Source organism: Crinia signifera, chromosome 11 (genome assembly GCF_055691185.1).
Source record: "Crinia signifera chromosome 11, ASM5569118v1, whole genome shotgun sequence".
NCBI lineage: Eukaryota > Metazoa > Chordata > Amphibia > Anura > Myobatrachidae > Crinia > Crinia signifera.
This window is the reverse complement of record NC_139227.1, coordinates 35,761,927-35,782,545: the sequence shown is the minus strand read 5'-3', so window position 1 is coordinate 35,782,545 and position 20,619 is coordinate 35,761,927. Positions and strand designations below refer to the sequence as shown.

At 45.0% G+C, this 20,619-nt stretch overlaps 1 protein-coding gene across 1 annotated transcript in view; it reads right to left on the bottom strand.

Annotated features, from left to right (window-relative positions):
• The window catches only part of JPH3 (junctophilin 3), a 112,171-nt gene that overhangs the window by 68,169 nt on the left and 23,383 nt on the right, over window positions 1-20,619 (bottom strand). The gene's annotated exons all lie outside the window — the stretch shown is intronic.

The window sequence follows — 20,619 nt, the reverse complement described above, 5'->3', positions numbered from 1 at the left end:
CATATAGTATGTGTGTGGGGGGGGGGGGGAGGGTGTGCATATGAAGTGTGTTTGTGTGTTGCTGAACAATGCCTAGCTCACTTTTTCCACTGTGCTTTGTCTCTGTGCTTCCTTGGCTTCCACCGCTGTGTCTGTGTTTGCCGTACTGTTCCCAGGTTGAAGGAAGTGCTTAAAGGGGGCTATGGGACGGACTAGCGCAGCTGTTGAAAGGTCCTGGAAGTACATTGGGTCAGCGACGGAGGGAACTCCATGCCACATGTTATAATTTAAGCCAGGTTACTACACTACTCTACACAAAATCTGCTCAAACCATCAGGGTTATCAGAAGCCGTCCCTCCTGGCAGCCTAACCCAAACCATATACCACCCCACAGCCTATCTTTAACCATACTGTACCTCCCCCTGCAACCTATCCCTGACCATACTAAAACTCCTTCAGCCTAACTCTACCCATACACACACTCCTGCAGCCTAACACTACCCATACACACACTCCCGCAGCCTAACACTACCCACACACACACTCCCGCAGCATAACACTACCCACATACACACACTCCCACAGCCTAACACTACCCACACACTACCCGCAGCCTAACTCTACCCATACACACACACACTCCCCGCAGCCTAACTCTACCCATACACACACTCCCGCAGCCTAACACTAACCTTACACACAGGGCCGGTGCAAGGCACCGGAGCGCCCCAGGCGAGTCGGGCTGGGGGCGCCTCGGTGCCGGGGGGGGGGGGGGGGTTGGGGGGGTGTGTGAGGTGTGGGGTGGTACCTGTCCTACCGGCGCTGTCTATTTCAATCTGGCGGCGGAGGCAGCGGGGGTCCCTGCAGTCTATTAAAAATCACGAGCGCTATCCGCCGGGCTATGCGGAAGCGCTTCTAGTGTGAAAACTCTGGCAGCACGCTGATTGGCTGAGATCAGCGTGCGCCGTGCTGCCAGAGTTTTCACACTAGAAGCGCTTCCGCATAGCCCGGCGGATAGCGCTCGTGATTTTTAATAGACTGCAGGGACCCCCGCTGCCTCCGCCGCCAGATTGAAATAGACAGCGCCGGTAGGACAGGTACCCGGGCGGCATTTTCCGCCCTCCAGTGGCCGGCGCCCTAGGCAAATGCCTAGGTTTGCCTAGTGGTGGCGCCGGCCCTGCTTACACACACTCCCGCAGCCTAACACTACCCACACACACACACTCCCGCAGCCTAACACTACCCATACACTCATTCCCGCAGCATAACACTACCCACATACACACACTCCCACAGCCTAACACTACCCACACACACACACTCCCGAAGCCTAACTCTACCCATACACACACTTCCGCAGCCTAACTCTACCCACACACACACTCCCGCAGCCTTACACTACCCACACACACACTCACGCAGCCTAACACTACCCATACACACACTCCCGCAGCCTAACACTACCCACACACACACACACACACTCCCGAAGCCTAACACTACCCACACACACACACACACACACACTCCCGCAGCCCAACACTACCCATACACACACACTACCCGCAGCCTAACTCTACCCATACACACACACTCCCGCAGCCTAACACTACCCATACACACACTCCCGCAGCCTAACACTACCCTAACACTACCCACACACACACACACTCCCGCAGCCTAACACTACCCATACACACAGTCCCACAGCCTAACTCTAGCTACAGTATACACACTTTTAAGTGTTAGATTAGAAAGAAGAACAGTTACAGTATGTAGATTTAGTTTAGAAATATATAGTATTAAATAGAAAAAAGGAAGTACTGTGACAAATACAAGGTGGGAAAAAATATTGCATACTTTAGTAAAATGATGATTCAGGATATATGAAGGGGGGGTATTCCCTGACCACGCCCCCTCATGAGAACCCGCCCTCATAAGGGCTGCTCCGAGAAATTTCCCGGGCTGGTTTTAAATCCCAATCCGCCCCTGGTTTTAGCATTCCCTAATAGCAAAACTGTGGCAAGGCATGAGGGCCATTGGGCCTTATTCTAGTTCACTCTTTCTGACAAAATTCTTCTTAGATGGACAAAACCATGTGCACTGCAGGTGGGGCAGATGTTACCTGTGCAGAGAGAATTAGATTTGGGTGGGGTTTTACTTCAAAGTGAGATCTATATTGCAGTGTAATAATAAAGCAGCCAGTATTTACCCTGCACAGAAACAAAATAACTCACCCAAATCTAATTCTCTCTGCACGTTGTACATCTGCCCCCCTGCAGTGCACATGGTTTTGTCCATCTAAGAAGGATTTTGTCAGAAAGATTGAACTAGAATAAGGCCCATAGTTTGGCCATTCCCGTGCTTAAGGCATCAGAACAGTTTTGGTTTTAAGGATATCAAACCTAGTTTTACCTTTTAAATGTCATGTCCAAACTTAAGCTGTTGTGAAACTACAAGTCTCATCATGCCATGTCACCGTTTTGCCATTAGGGAATGCTTAAACTGTGAGAGGGCATGCTGGGATGTGTAGTTTCACAACAGCTGGAGGGCCATAGTTTGGACATGCCTGTTTTAAATGACTCCTTAAAACACTGGGCAGACCTGCCAGTGCCCACATACTGCAGGCTATTACATTCACTTGTTGGTTCTCTACTGACTGGACTCGCAGCAGCAGTCACACAAGACAGCAGCTGAGGAGAAAATTACCGCAGCCAAATTTATTAGCCGCGGCACAAAAAAGATAAACCGTAAATCAAGCACAATAGCCTGGATCTAAATAAATATAGAAACAGTCTCTGTAAAAGGACAGAACACTCTGCACCCTACAAAGCAGAGGTTGTGAAGGCAGCCCATCTAGTCTGCCCTTAACACATGCACACACTACGATTAATATTTTTTATTAAGGTACCAAATTATTCTAACAGTATATTTTTGGACTGTGGGAAGAAACCAGAGTATCAACCCAAACAAGCAATGAGAGAATGTACAAACTCCACACAGTTAGGGCCATGGTAGGAATCAAACTCATGACCTCAGTGCTGTGAGGCGGTAATGCTAACTATTACACCAGGAAATAGTAGACACTAGCTTGGAGCTATAGTCTACTATACATGGTGAGAACGTGGGGCTCAGGGCATGGCGGCCATTTTCCTGGCTGGTCCCCAGTTTTGTGAAACTCCAGGAAAATGGCCACCACTCCATTTTTCCAGTGATTTTACAGGGAAGGCTGCTGTAGCCCCACTGGAGAGGTGATACTGAAAAATGGGTGAAGTTTGGTACCCTATGGACCCTAGGGGCCCATGTTTACCACATACACTGCACCCACTATAGAAATGCCACTGGTCCCTGGTTTTGGGACAATTAAAAGGGAAAGGGCCAGATGTATCAAGCTTCAAAAAAAAAAAATGTGTGCACAGTGATACCCCTTTTACATCGCCGCAAAAACCCGGGTCATCGGTGGGTCAGACCCGGGTCAGTGGCGGTGTAAATGGGTCACGCTGTGTCCCTTTCCACGGGAATTCTACCCAATCCGCTGCTGTCTGCTATACTCTGCAGACAGCAGCGGAGGCGGTGAATGGATGCCTGTGCGTGGCATCCACTCACCTCCCGGACGAGGGCTGGGGGGTTCATGGGGGCTGGGGGCAGCCCAGCAGATTACCTTAGTGCTTTGCTTGCCTCAGGGCTGCGGTCTGGGTCCCGGCGGCAGCGCTTGGTAATGACGTCATCTCCAAGCGGCGGCTGGGGGATGCGGCAGTGTAAAAGGGAGCAAACGCCAGGTCGCACCCCTCTTGTAGCGGGGGATCAAAAACCTGGCTGTGACCCAGCATTTTTGGTATAAAAGGGGTATAAGTGGCCAGGCATTGGCAGCCTGGAGTTACTTGTGCAGTTTAAGTTACCTGCACTGCAATCCACCTACCCCACCTCTCACTCCTCACTTTCTTCCCTCCCTATAATAGCAAAAAATGTGTTGCCTAGGGGCACTCTGACACTTAAATCCAGCCCTGAAAAACACCCATTAAAATAGATAAACTACACCAACTGCCAGGTTTCTACACTATAAGTTGCCTAGCAGCTGAAACTTATACCCCTTTTAGACATACTACCCAGGATTTTGGCCAGGTTTACCCAGGATTTTCAACCCAGGTCACTCCCGGGATTTTAATAACAGACCCCCATTCACACTACACCTCAAATCTGGGAAAAACCCAGGTATACCCCTTTCACACATAAGCCAGGCTTTTCAAGCATTTCAGTGTTTCATTATTAAAATGGGACACGCCCCGGCAGCAAAAAAAAGCAACATCACATGTTTAAAACTAAAAAACCCGGGTAAACCCATTCAGACATAAGCCGGGTATTATACCCGGGAGTTAAATACCGGGAAAAACCCATGTCAATTGCAGGTGCTCAGTATCCGGGAGTGAAATCCCGGGTATACCCTTTCAGACATACGCTAGTCCCGGGTCTGGGCGCGTTCATGCGAAAAAACAAGGGATTTCACGTATGTCTGAAAGGGGTAATACACATCCTAAAATGAGTGTCAGCCTGTCCTCTTCTACTAGTACTGTAGCAAGCCTAGAGACAGCCTGGAACTCACTCTTTCACTGGCACATAACAATACGACCTGGGGCTTGTAATGTGCATGAAATGAGCTGTTGATCATTCACCCCTGTCAATGCTTGTACCCTATGGTTGGGTACAAGAAATGTAGGTACCCAACAAATAATATTCTTAAAAACATTGTTGTCTTTAAATGTGTTGGGGGGGGGGGGGGGGGGGGTGTAATGCGTTTGCTCTATTTACCCTCTTTTATCTGATGACAACAACAGAGGGCGGGAGGGTTAGTAAAGTCCGACCGTGGCGATTTAAGGCTCCACTCCTCTTTACTGTAGAATTGATGTTTCCTTTATTAGGTTTCTGTGGAGCCTGTGTCCATCTTATCACTGAATGGGTTTCAGCGAGCTGTCTCCTATTAGGTTCCATGCCTCCTTTATCTCTAATTGCTGTAGTGTATTGCCTTCATTTCTCCACCCTGAAGACAGCCATACGCTTCCATTGTGTGCAAGTCAAGGTCTCTCCCGCTCTAATTGCCTCATTTTTGTCCGTTAACAATACTCACAGCAGTTTTTGTCCATTGCATTAAATATCAATAGAAACCTGGGTCCCTTTCTATCTAGATTTAGAACTTCATATTATTTAGACAGGTAACTGCTTATTTAGACAGGTAACTGCTATGAAATGATGAAGTGGCCAGACTGGAATGGGATAACTGTCTGTGTGATTTATCAGTCTGATTCATTGCATGCACTGTATTACTATGGGGCTAGTGTCCGCAATCTGCCTAATGATGACATTAGTGGTCTTCCCCCGGTCTAAGGTCAAATATTCCATAGGTCTTTTTTTAATTTTTATGGCCAGACATTCAGCCTGGAGATTGAAATAATGCTGCAAACAACTATTATGTTGGTACCGATGGCAAGCGAGGTTTTGCAGAACGTTTATATTTTAAATCCACAAGTTATTCTGAAAATAAATTTAACCTAGAATGTATAATTTATTAAACATTATGGTGTGGATGAGGATTTGGATGCAATTTGGACGTAATTGCTGTAGCGTCGCAGGCACAGAACCAAAAGCCTCTCTTTTTGCATGTATGCAGGATTATACACAATGGGGCAGATGTATTAAGCCTTAACAAGAGATAAGTTCAAGGGTGATAAGGAGAGATAAACGTCCAGCCAATCACCTCCTAACTGACTTTTTTCAAACACAGCCAATAACATGGCAGCTAGGAGGTGATTGGCTGGACATATCACCCTTGCAATTATCTCTTGTTAAGGCTTAATACATCTGCCCCAATGGACCTTATTCTGGCGAATTTGCAGCCTTGCGAATCTACCCCCCCCCCCCCCCCCCCCCTCTCCTCGCACTCCACATTCGTATGCACGGGCTACAAATGGATTTTAACATTAACATCCATTCGCATGCTGTGGGGGAACACCCACATCATTCGATGGTCGCCGACCATCGAATGATGTGGAAGGCACACGCGCATCTAAGGTTACTCTGAGGTAACCTTAGATGTGCGTGCGCATTCAGAAGGAAGTGGGCGGGCAGCTCACATCCGGTGATGTCAGCTGCCCGCCACTAGCGCCCACGTCACCGGGTGATTTACATGGGAACGACCAGTGTTTTAATGGGAACGCCCATGACACACTGGGCGTTCCCATGGGAGCGACTGTCCGTCGCCGCCCCATGCTGGCCACAGCCTTAGGTGTGTGCACCTGGTGAACAGCCTGTTCGCCGTGGCCGCACGCACCAGACGTATGCACATGCGCAGAAATGCGGCTGCACATACACAAAACATCAGTCTCCTTGCGAACAGACCAGAATAACCCCCTATGTGTGTGCTCTGCAAACACTCCTATGGTAAATCCATATTACTTTATATAAGGAGTCTGGTCATAACAGCACCTAAAATCGTACGGCTGGTGCCTCGTGGCTGGCTGTAATTTCCATTCATCCCTGAATGTGACTTCACATAAAACTAAGTGATATTATTTGGTTAACACTTTGAGTGCCAGCATCTCTGTGAGAGATGCTCAAAATATCTGCAAAAAATGTCAACGACGCTCACATTCGTTAGATAAATTCAAATATATATATATATATATTGTATAAAAAAATTATATATTCTATAAAAGGTAACATTACAGGTGATTATGATGAATAATGGCGATTTTCGCACCTATTTTGACAAATTCACTTTGCACTCAAAGGGTTAAACTTTAACGTTTTGACAACTGTTTGTGGGATGTTTAAGGAACGCATGCAAAGGTCATTTATCAATGAATAATAAAACTCATTGTGGATGCTAAAACTTGTTGCACATGATAAATGGTGTTCCAGCCAATCAGTTCCCAACTGTCATGTAATCATCCCCCAACTGCCATTTGTTTGAAAAATTGCAGTTTGGGGCAGAATGGCCCCGTAGGTCCTAAAAATGTCCACATATTACAAAGATTTTACTCAGGGTACAAAACACTGGAATTTTGTATAAACAGTTGACAATGTCTATGTCAACCTCAAAAGGTCGGCCTGCACAATGTCGACACTAGTAAAAGTTTGACGTGGAGATGGTCAACACATGAAATGGTCGACATGAAGAGGTTTTTGAAGTGATGAATAAAAACTGCTAGAACATAAATAATAGTAATACTAACTACACTAATAATAAACATCATCATCATCAATATTGCTTGAAATATAAACATGCATTATGAATAATAGTAATACTAACTACACTAATAATAAAATTAAGAATACTGCTAGAAACATAAACATGCATTATGAATAATGCTAATACTAAGCTTATAATAACATTAAGAATACTGTTAGAAACATAAACATGCTTTATGAATAATTGTAATACTAACTACACTTATAATAATAATATTCAAAATACTGCTATAAACATAAACATGCATTATAAATCATAGTAATACTAACTACACTAATAATAAACTTTCAGAATACTGTTATAAACATAAACATAAACATGCATTATGAGCAATAGTAATACTACACTAATAATATTCACAATACTGCGAGAAACATAAACATGCATTTTGAACAATATAAAATACTAACTACACTAATGCCCCTTTCCCACTGCAGGTCTAAAACGGTAAATTGCCGATTTTTCAGCACAATTTACCGTTTAAGGCTGCAGTGGGAAAGCGCCAGAGTCCTACACAGTAAAATACAGTTTTTGAGGCAGTGGGAATGCCTCTTAAACGGTATTTAACATCCCACACTACTTCCCCCTCCCCTGGTACCTGTCCTGGAGGAGGGGGAAGTAGTGTGGGAGGAGGAAGCAGAGGAAGGTCCATTAGGAGATTGTCATTTCATCGGTGGGGGTCCCTGCCGCAAATGGGAAATAGCGGAGCCGCTCATTAAATATGCGCATATCTAATGAGCCACTATTTCCCATTCATGGCAGGGACCTTCCTCCTTCTGAGCGTGGACCTGCCTGGATCCCCAGTGCCGCCAGTGCCCCTGCTGTCTGCATCAGTGGGGGACCTGCCGACTCGCTGCCTACTGCACTGCCCCGGAGCAAGATACCAGGGCAGGGGGGGACGGAGGAGCAAGGTACCAGGGCAGGGAGGAAGGGGGTACGGGGGAGCAAGGTACCAGGGCAGGGGGGGAGAGGGTACGGGGGAGCAAGGTACCAGGGCAGGGGGGGAGGGGGTACAGGGGAGCAAGGTACCAGGGCAGGGGGGGAGGGGGGTACCAGGGAGGGGGGGAGCGAGGGTACCAGCTGGCAGGTAAGGGGAGAGGGAGGGCAGGACAGGTACAAGGGGACACAAGGGGATTAAAAACGTTTTACCTGCAATGGGAATGATACTTAAACGGTATTTAAAACGGTAATCTGCTGCAGTGGGGATGCTAATACCATTTTAAATACCATTTAAAAATACCAGTACTTAAAACGGGTCTGCAGTGGGAAAGCAGCATAATATTAAGAATACTGCTATAAACATAAACATGCATTATGAACAATAGTAAAACTAACTACACTAATAATAATATTCAAAATACGACTAGAAATGTAAACATGCATTAAGAATAATAGTAATACTAACTACACTAATAATAGTAATAATATTATTATTCAGAATACTGGTAGAAACATAAACATGAATTATTTATATATAATAGTAATACTAACTGCACTAATAATAATAACATTCAGAACACTGCTAGAAATATATACCAGCAGTATGAAGAATAGTAATACTAACTACACTAATAATAATAATGCGTGTAAGGGTCCTGAAAGATTGTCCCGGGTCCAACGTTCCAGGATTTTTACCCAGGTCTTGACCAGGGTTGGACCTGGAATGCTCGTGGGTTCAGGGGTAGTGTGAATGGGTAACCCGGGTCGACGCGACCCTAGTCCTGTTCACTGCACTGTAAAGGCACCGCTGTAAGAAGCTGACATCTCCCAGCGCCTCCCCGGACCCGCCTCCCGATTACCCCGGCCAGCTTTATGTCGGGTCAGACAGCTAGTGTGAAAGCCCTTGCAAGCCAGGTCGCACCCAGGATTTTGTACCCCGTTTGCAAAACGGCTTGCAAGTGATTTCTAGTGTGAAAGAGGTATATTAACAATATTCAGAATACTGCTAGAAATATAAACATGCATAATAATAATAATAATAATAATAATAATAACAGTAATAAAAGTAATACTAACTACACTAATAACAGTATAATACTGCTAGAAATATAAACATGCATTATAAATAATAGTAATACTAACTATACTAATAACAGTATAATACTGCTAGAAATATAAACATGCATTCTGAACAATACCAATACTAACTATACTAATAACAGTAAAATACTGCTAGAAACATAAACAGGCATTATGAATAATAGTAATACTAACTACACTAATAACAGTATAATATTGCTAGAAATATAAACATGAATTATAAATAATAGTAATACTAACTACTCTTTCAAAATACTGCTAGAAACAAACATGCATTATATATATAATAGTAATAATAACTGCACTAACAATAATACTATTCAGAATACTGCTGGAAACATAAACATGCATTACGAATAATAGTATGACTAACTGCACTAATAATAATATTAATAATAATATTCAGAATACAGCTAGAAATATAAATAAGATATTGGTGTGTTAGTAGCAAGGCTTGAAGAGTAATAAACACTTATAAAATATCCGGATACTTGAGTCACCACTTGGAACATTTGCTGTTGGGGGGAGGGAAAGTGCTATGTAATCTCTAACGTCCATTAACATTTCTGGCACCAAACATTTGCTCTGCATCCAGTGGAAAAAGTCCTTAGAAGGCAGAAATGGTGTCCCACCTCTCATGTACTGCAATAGGGGGGGGGGGAGATATCAATTTCATTTACTCCAGAGAATGGAAGCGCTCTCCAAGGTACTGAACAGATCCCAGGAATCAGTTCAGCATCAGTTGGCTGTTTGGAAGCATTGGCATTATTAGTCTATGGTTCTGCAAATATAATATATGTGGCAATTCTCTATATATCATGTAATTTCAAAGGAACCAATTATTTTGCAATTCAGCCAAATTTGTGGGACACTAAATATAAAGATAGATGCAGAATTGCAGTTTGACCATGGTTTCCTCTAGAATAAAAGATGTGGCAATAACAGTGTTAATATACAGTATATACAGGAAAACAACACAATGGGCGGGATTCACTAATAATCCCCGGTGCACATCGCCGGCATTCGCATAGTTAATAATCGCATATGCAGTAACATATGCGATTCTTAACGCAAAAGCGATGCCCGGCGATGTGCACCGGGTCCCCCCCTCCCTGCCGGAACCCTAAGGGGGGGTACACACCAGAACGATTAGGGCTCAATTCCATCAATCTGGATCCAATTCCGACCGATTGGATGCAGATTGTATGTAGATTGGGCATGTTTAGGTCCAATTCCGATCCGATTCCAATCCGATGCGCGTCCCCGCTGTCGTTTTACAGATCCTACCTGCTGCACTGAGGATCTGTAAAAGATCCATTCAACTGGATACAGACTCAGATCGGATTGGGATCAGATTGGATGCCGATCGTTAGCAGATTGTTAGCAGATTGTGTGCTCCAACAGATCGTGCGAAAATCACACAATCTGCTAACGATCTACTAACAATCAGGATCGTTCTGGTGTGTACCTGGCCTTACACAGCTGTAAGGGCTCCGGTTCCTCCTCCCTGCACTCAGAAGTGGTGCAGGCAGGAGGAAATCACTGGTCCGGGCAGAACAGCAGGAGGCTGCCCGGACACAGGTGAGGGGGGTGCGGCGCAGATTGGCGGGGGGCGCGGGGGGTGGCAGGGGGCACGAAGGGAAACCCATAGACTTCCATGGGGTTACGCCAAATAGGAACTGGCGTAACCCCCCTGAAGCGAAGCCCCAGCAATGGGGCTTTGCTGCATATGAAAATGCGGTAAAAACCCCGAAAACTGGGTTTTTACGGCATTTTCAGCTTGCTGAATCTCGCCCAATGAGATTCACTGAACAGCAGATTATTTATGGAAAGATTTCCCATCTGTATAACTTTTAGTTAGAAAAAGCCCGCAGGTCAGGGACATTTTGATATGCATGCAAGTAGGATACAGCTGTAATATACTGAAATACTAACAAGCACGCTGACAGCTCCTTTTCAATGGGGGGCGGAGCTCTACGGCGATATATTACTGACTGATTTGTATCTTTTTATGCAAAATCATTGTTGCATGAAGTGACATATATATTTTAATATATGCAATTGGTAACCTGAATGGTATCAAATCAAGGTTAGAGCATGAAAAAACAAAAGGATGAAAAAACAGACAAGAACTAATAATGTAACCGGCAAAATGCAAAGTTTAATTATGCTGATCCTATCACAACATTAAAAAATGCATCTGGATGTTTGTCTCCTCTCCCGTAGTACCGTACCAAAGTAAATAGCATTATAACACGCTTATATATGGATAAAGCGAGGAATAGATCACATTATCCTAGATGCTTTTTCAAGATGCACCACACCATCAATCTTAATTATTTCACTGCCGAGAGAGACACGTCAACACGGCTCGTCGGCCATCTCTGTGGAGGTGTTGATTTAGCAATAAACCATTTTATCCCCCCCCCTCCCCCTGTCAATTAACTGAGATACAAAATCCTTTTATGCACAATCCTTTTTCCCCAGTTACTGCAGCCAGGGAGAATACAGGAAGCCTTCCAAATCACCCAGCGTCACCCCCACATCAATCACTTTTAGCATTAAAAAAAAAAAAAAACAGCACAAAAAAATGAGTATTGTTAATAAAAAATAACTGTTCACATGCGCTGCTCCTTTCTTCACACAGAAAAACAGTCATTTTTATGTTCAATTAAAATAAGGGAGCTGCACCAACTGCAAGTGAGTCAGTTTGGAATACCAGTTAGTGGAAGTGGGTGTGATTCCCCTATTTGAATTTTGAACGGCACTGCAGCCCCACCCCTGGAGCCGCCAATGTACAGAACCGATATTCTGTAAATTTCCTGTTACCACTGTCCAAAAGGTCACTTCCTACAATGAGATCATCATTGCAAGCAGGATCAGAGCGGCACGTTTGTACATGTGAATTGGGAAGGCTGCACGCGCGCTGCCTATCGATAATCGCACCAGAGCCTGATAATTGGGCATTTCGTACAAACACTAATTATGTCCATTGTGCATTATTATTAATCATAAATCCAAACATTGGCTTATTCCCCTGGGAATAGGTGGCAGAAATATGGTGAAAATAAATAATGTTGACTGAGAGGTGGCGAGAAGCAAGCGAAAACGTCCCATTCAGAGGGCGTGTCAGTGAAAGCTGGTGCACACTACAAACGTACAGCCGCAGTCAGAGGAGACCAAGGTCTGACAGAGACAAGGCACCTATCATAAGGCAGATGCAAGCTTAGATGGTGCGACCAATGCTGGTTCCTTCAGATGCCCCAATCGGGGCATCTATTCAGTCCTTAGACAGTTAGCCACATGGATGTACACAAGGGGAGGAGCTTGTAGCAGTCAAGGCATCCGCAACAGGCGCTGCTGCGTCCACCTCTGTATCAGGAACTTAATCACTGGAATTTATTCATGAGACTTAATTCGTTATTTCCAATCCACGAGCCTGAAATTATTGTATAGCCACTAAAGCTGTAATGAACGTCGGCTATTTTCTGTACAACTACAAGCGATGTTTCATTTCCTCGATGTGCGACAGAAAAAGTGCAGATTACAGATATATCCTCATTATGAGCCCAGGCTATTCGTCTTAAAAGCACATCTGCAGCACTGTAGTCTTAATGCATTAATCCATTGGATATTTGCATAATTCATGACGGCCTTGGCAATAAGGCTTAATTCCTACTACCGCGCTGACACTTTATGGGTGCAGGATTCTTGGATGTGCACAAAAAGGGACAATTACATTGAAAAATAATGAATTTCTTTCCGTTTCCATGGGGAGGAGCGATACGTTTACAGTAAACTCATGCTTAGAGCAGCAATATTCCGTGTTAATAGAGAAATTCATCAAAGGTATTTATTTAACTATCCACGCCCTTCTCTTTGGCTAGCAAAATGGTAGGGGGCTCTCTCTGTAGACACTCAGCTACAATGTGGTGTACACCAATAAAAACTTAAATACTACAGTCTGCTATCCAGTAGTGGGCAGGACCCTCTTACAAAACGGCAACAAGAGATTGGATTGTTGTAACGGTTGTTCAACCAATGACCAGTGTTCCATAAATGAGATATAATTTGGATGAACTCATATCAGTTTTTCCCTTGCCCTTTAACTGTACATTCAAAATATAGTAGGCTAATAAGAACCCCTAAACCCGGAGACTGAATTTAGAGATGTTTTATGATTCGCAAACATACCCCGAAACTTAAGTAGGATTTATTATTATTATTAACAGTTTCTTATATAGCGCATACATATTCCGCAGCGCTTTACAGAGAATATTTGAAAATTCACATCAGTCCCTGCCCCAGTGGAGCTTACAATCTATATTCCCTACCGCATGTACACACACACACAGATATTCTAGGGTTAATTTTTTTGTTGGAAGCCAATTTACCTACCAGGATATTTTTTTGGATTGTGGAAGGAAACCGGAGTACCCGGAGGAAACCCACGCAAGTACAGGGAGAATATACAAACTCCGCACAGTTAGAGCCTTGGTGGGAATCAAACCATTACACCATCCGTATCAATTTTACATTAATCTGATTCAATATTTTATTTTACCTCAAGGTTTATCACAATCCCATAAGCAGTACACCTGACTACAGCATGGAAAGGAATTTTGGTACTTGTTTCCTAGCACGGCCACAAATCACGGCCATCGGGGGTAATTTTAGTGGCCTGCGACGCGACCGACGCGATGCCCCCGATTTTTTCATTGAAATGCATTGAAAACAGTGAAAAATCGGGTCGGTCGCGTCGTGTGCACCTAAAAATGCTTAAATGGTCCACCCGCGATGGCCGCGATTTCCCCATAGGGAACAATGTTAAATGCCTCAATTTACCCGCGATGACCCCGATTTCCCATAGGAAACAATGTTAAATGGGTCAATTTACCCAAATCATCATAGGGAAGAATGGTAAATGGGCCAGAAACCCCCCAAAAAAACCCTTACCAGTGAAATGTACCCCCAAAAGTAGTTTACGCCACCCCGCGATCAACGTGAACCCGAAGCGTGGCGAGCGGCGGCGGTACGCGTCCTCCGACCTTTTCATACCCCCACTATCCACGACGGCGTGGAGTTGAGAATAGAATAGTGTGGCGAGCGCAGCGAGCCACCGAGCCCGAAGCGTGGCGAGCGTAGCGTGCCCCGCGAGGGGACGCGGATACCTTCGCAGGTAAACGCGTCCCTTCGCGGGCTTCACAGGTGTCCGCGTCGCCATGGACACCTGGGAAGCCCGCGAGGGGACGCGTATAACTGTGAAGGTATCCGCGTCCCCTCGCGGGGCTCGCTGCGCTCGCCATGCTTCGGGCTCGGTGGCTCGCTGCGCTCGCCACACTATTCTATTCTCAACTCCACGCCGACGTGGATAGTGGGGGTATGAAAAGGTCAGAGGACGCGTACCGCCGCCCCTCGCGGGCTCGCCACGCTTCGTGTTCACGTTGATCGCGGGGTGGCGTCTAGTACTTTTGGGGGGACATTTTAATGTTCAGGGGTGCTTTTTGGCCCATTTACCATTGTTCCCTATGATAATTTGGGTAAATTGATCCATTTCACATTGTTTCCTATGGGAAATCGGGGTCATCGCGGGTAAATTGAGGCATTTAACATTGTTCTCTATGGGGAAATTGCGGGCATCGCGTCTGGCCCATCGCACCCGATTTTTTTGCGCATGCGATGCCCGCGGTGGCCCCGATTTTACCCCCGATGACCGCGATTATGATCGTTGTGGCCGTGCTAGGAAACAAGTACCGGAATTTTACTGTGTGTATGGCCAGGCAATGAGGGCTGATGCGCTGGTATTACCAGCAGAGGAATAATGGGGTGGACAGCTTTCCATAGCGCCCGCTGCGCAAAAATCACTTGAACAGGAGAAAATTAGTCAATGTGTACGCACTGAGAGATTTTCAGCCTACTAATTTTCCCCATCATCGCTGTCCTTACACGCTGGGCAAAAACACCCAGTGTGTATGGACCATAATTCAGACCTGTTAGCAAGGCTGCAATTTTTGCAGATGAACAAAACCATGCTGAGAGTTAGATTTGAATGGAGTGTGTTCAATCTGAAATCTAAATTGCAGTGTTAAGAATAAATCAGCCAGTGGTTATAGTGGTGCCAGTGTGCCCGCTCAGAAATTGGAGAGAGAGAGATAGAGGAGGAGAGCAGAGAGAGGGCCTCTATCTCTCTCTCCACTCGCGGTTGATAATTTATAGTTTATCTGGCTCCTACATTTTTATCCTGGCTCCCAGATTTTAAAGAAATTAGTCAAGCCCTGCATTATGCAACAAAATAGTAGACCCAATTATAGGGAAAGAGCCCAAATTCAAATTCACATATTGCCACACGGATTGAGACAAAATGCACAATAAATTCCACAAACAGGAAAATTGCGCTCCGAAGGCGCGCGTAAAAAATTTACACCGTAATGCCCATTACACATTAAGCCACACACCATAATGTCCATTACGTATTATGCCTAACACCATAATGCCTATTACAAATGTAGCTACATAAATGATGCTTACCTACATGCTCCTTGCCAGGGGTTCCATGCTTGTTGCCAGGGGTTCTATGTATGTTGACATGTGTGATTACATGCTTGTTGTCATGTGGGATTACATGACCATTGCCATGGGCGTTACATGGTCATTGCCATGTGGGTTACATTACATGTTGGTTGCCATGTGGGAATAAATGCTCGTTGCCAAGGGGGAATATATGCTCCCGGTAACAGGGGACAGCCGCCGCCACCGGGAAGAACTGTATGCACTGACAGCCGGGCAGAGAGCCTGGGGCTGTATTCACAGTGCTGCACGTCCTGGACTCCCAGTAACAGTTATTAGCGTCTGTGTGACACATGTAACAGTTACTGGCTGTCTGTGTACCAGGCCAGAGTTTGCCCAGTCACTGTGCCATTTTCTCTGTGTACCAGGCCGGTGTGTGCCTATCCTATGCCCCAGTGTAATCTGTGTAACAGCAGGCCAGTGCCATCTGTGTACCAGGCTAAAAAACCCTGCCCCAATGTTATATGTCTGCCAGCAGGCCAGTGACATCTGTGTACCAGGCCAGTGCCCCCTGTCTCAGGGTTATTTGTACCATCATGTTATCTGTGTACATGGGAGGACTTAGGGGGGAGGGCACCCGGGCATGCGCCCCCCCTGTCATTTCTAAGTTGTTGTTTTTTTTTACCGGGCCGCTTGCGTTAACATGGACAGGACTGCTGCCCCCGCCGCGGGGTAGAACTGTATACGCAGAAGGCAGGGGGTTGTCCGGCTGTATTCACACAGGGCTGCATGTCCCGGACTCCAGGCTATTTGAAATCTCGCGTTGCTGCAGCAGCAGGGTTGGATTTCAAATAGACGTGCAGCGCTGTGTGAATATAGCCGGACAGCTCCCGGCTCTCTGCACATGCAGTTCTTCTCCTGGCAGAGGCGGCTGTCCCTGTTAATGTGAGCGGCCCGGGTGGAAAAAAAACGTAGAAATGATGGGGGGGTTGTACGTGCCCGGGTGCCCCCCCCCCCCCCAAATCTGCCCATTTATATGATAAGGACTGTTCAAACAATCTTGACTATATTTTTTTTAACAATCCCAGAATCATTGGAAGAATTTCCTGGTTGACTCGGGTACAGAAGAAGCCTATATAAGAGTTTTGTGAGCGCCCTTTTCATTTTGTATAACTATTCGATGTAATATTTACCCTGCACAGAAACAAAATAAATCACCCAAATCTAACTCTCTCTGCACATATTACCTCTGCCCCAATGAAGAATACCGATTGCTGCAGCAAGCAACCAGGGGAACATTTAATGTCCAACTAAGTCACAGAAGTGCCCTCATTTTGGGAAGCAGTATAGATTGATTCTGTAAAATAATGTCCAATTCGCTGCAAACCTTGATGTGAGCGGGGCGGATGAACAATCACTGAGGAACGGTATTTTGCGATGCACGCTCAGTGAATCTTTAAAATGAGGACAGACACAATCAGAAATGTTTGTAGAACATTACTGGAAAAACTGCTGCCCCCCACCCCCCTACCCCACCACCACAATAAAGGTAGAAAAGTTGGTCTAATATTTTACAATACCCATATTAACAAACAGATGTAGGCAAGGCTGGTTATACACGGAAAAAACACCTGTGGGCCAGCTCAGGTGGCGGTAGGGATGAGTAGGCAGACAATGGAGGGTAAGAAAATGGAGCAGAAATTGTCCATATTACGCCATCTGCCACAACTGCTATAAACTGCAAGCATCAGTGAGTACAGGTCATTGGAAATGAGAGATCCCAACCCAATGCTGATAAGCCTTAATATAAACATTAAGGTAAGGGGTTAAAGGTGAGATGTAATAAGCCTTGAAAAGTGATAACGTGGAGAGTGATAAACTACCAACCAATCAGCTCGTACCTGTCATTTTTTAAACACAGCCTGATAATTGGCTGGTTGTTTATCACTTTCCAATCTTAGTACATCTGGCCTTAATGCAGATATGTAACTTTATAGTTAAATATTTACATTGATTCATGGAATCTAAAGGGTATTTCGGTCAACATGCATTAGGTTGACTACTGAAGGTCGACATGGCTTGAGTTGACACATGAAATATGTCCACATGGCTAATGTCAACAGGGCTGGAAGGACGACACAAGCATTAGGTTGACAATAGGAAGGTCCACAATCAAAAGGTTGACATGAGGGGTTTTTTTTGTCCCGAAAGTGGCACGCGTCCCCTCTCATGGTACGCGTGCCTCAGGCATGTTGCCCCGATGCGCTCGGCACACTATTCTATTCTCCCTCTACACCAGGACTGGGCAACACCGGCCCTCCAGATGTTAGTGAACTACACATCCCAGGATGCTTTGCATTAGTTTTGCTATGTGGCCATGCTGAAACTGATGCAAGGCATGCTGGGATGTGTAGTTCTTACAAAATCTCTCACTTTCTGAATCTCTCATCCTATTACATTTCACCCATTGGGCGGTATTCAATGAGCCTGATTCGCCATGTTTTTATGGCGAATTTGTGCTGTTTGGCAAATTTTTGACAAAAACGGTAAATCACCCTATTCAATGACCACATGGCGAATACATTTGAAGGTTTTTTTCGCCATGATTCACCGAGTAGCAATCGCTATCTTTTTATGGTGAAGTGGAAGGTGAACTTTTAAAATAAAGTGTTTTGTTTTTTACAATTGGTGTCAAAAAATCGGGAATTTTATTCTGAGGAGGGGCATGCTACTTTTATTCATGTGCTGTAAGCACATGAATATATATTTAATTAAAAAAAAAAAAAAATTTTTACACAGCAGCCAGCAGGGGGCGCCGGAGCCGAGCCGCTCATTACATATTCATATATTCACTGCACTCGATCGTTACGATCGGGTATAGTGAATATACACTCCCCTGCTGGCACCCCCGGGGGGCAGCCTGTGCTGCCTGGCACCCGGGGAGCCCACCTGCCCCCCACAAACGTTCAGTGGCAGGCAGAGAGACTTCCATCTCTCTGCCTGGCACCCTCCTCAGGCTCCCTGCGGCATTCGCCGCAGGAGCTCATATTCGCCTGTCAGGGGCAGCGAGCCCCTGACACGTTGAATACCGGAGCCCGCTGGCTCCGGAACGTGGCGAATGTGCAGCGAATCCTAAAAAGGATTCGCTGCACCTCGCAGGTATTCACATTGAATACCGCCCATTGTGTGATAAACCAGCAGCCAATCAGCTCCTACCTGTCATGTCACAGAAATGAAAGGAAGGAGCTGATTGGTTGGTGGTTTATAACTCTCCATTTTAACACTTTTCATGCTTGATACATCCCACCCAGATTCTTAGGTGCCAGGGCTAGAAAATCTAAAACTCTGCTGGATGGTATAAATACATGGACATGGGGCACTGAAGAAAGGCCTGTACATGCAAGTCATCCGAAGATGAATAATCCTGCACAGTACTATCTGCATTAATGACTGGGAGTAGTCCAGAGATAGCAGTTTCTATATATATATATATATATATATATATATATATATATACATATACATATATATATATATATGTATATATATATATATATATGCAATAGATCAAATGCAAAAGAGTTATTTACAGAACATTGTGTCCAAGGATCGCCATGAATACGTATTGCATCTCACAAAAGACCAATAACAAACAGCTTCCGCGTGCCAGAAGGAGAGGACCGGGATCTAAACTGAGACCTGCGTTCCAGCGGCAGCAACTTCCACGTTCCACAGACGGATAGTGTGATGACGCACTTCCGGTCCAGCGTCACACTCCGGCTGAGAATGATCGGGTCACGGCAGCTATTGCTTCAGAACAAAAGATATCTTCCCTAAACCACCAACGGATAAAGACCCTTCACACTTACATATAACTCCTGTCACCTAAAAAAGACTTTGCACAGCGCCACAGTGATCAGTGAAAAAAGACGGACAGTTCCGCTTCCGGTGCCAACTCCACCCCCATGTGATCACACATAGTATATAAACCCCTACTGATCACACCTCAATATTCTGCTCCCCTTGAAGAAGTCCATAAGTGGACGAAACGCGTCGGGACCACCTTCCAATCCTTCCTGCTATTGAGCCCTGAGACTACTGCTCTGCCTCCTAGTTTTTAACTAGGGAAAAGGACTTCCTTTTTTATAAAAAACTGCCTGCTCTCTTTTACCCAGCTAAGTACCAATTCTGGTTCTAATTCCTCTTGAAATATATATATTTTTTAATTTATATTGTTTTTAAGTCTATATCATTTGTCATCCCCCATCTGTTCCCCCGTTCCCCCCCCCCCATCCTGACCAACCTCAAAGTTTTGCATATATCTGTTTTTTTATGTGAAATACCCCTCCTTTAGGTACTTTATGATTGTGTATATATATATACCTTTACCTTCACTTCGATGTAATAAATACCTTTTTTATGAGAAATACTTGGGTATATGCATAAATTCTTCTCATAAGAGATATTGTACCATTTAAGGCGCCTAGACTCTCCCCATACTCTCTCTTTCTCTCTCTCTCTCTCTCTTTCTCTCTCTGTCTCTCTCTCTCTCTATATATATAAAGCATTGCAAGAACACTATAAAACATTTCCAATGTGCTGAATGTGAGAGGAAATAAGGTAATATTTACCAAATAAAAAAAGTCCCACTCTAGAGAAATGTAATTTATTCACACTTTGGCGACCGCGTCTGATTTCCATGTGTGACAGATATGTCATAGTCTCTCTAGAGCTGATGTTTCGTCCCTAAAATGAAGACTGAGTGGCATATGGTACCACACAGCCAGCTTGTCATCAATCAGACCAGCGCTGTGCCAGGGCTGACAGTAACTCAATCCAGACACAGCGAT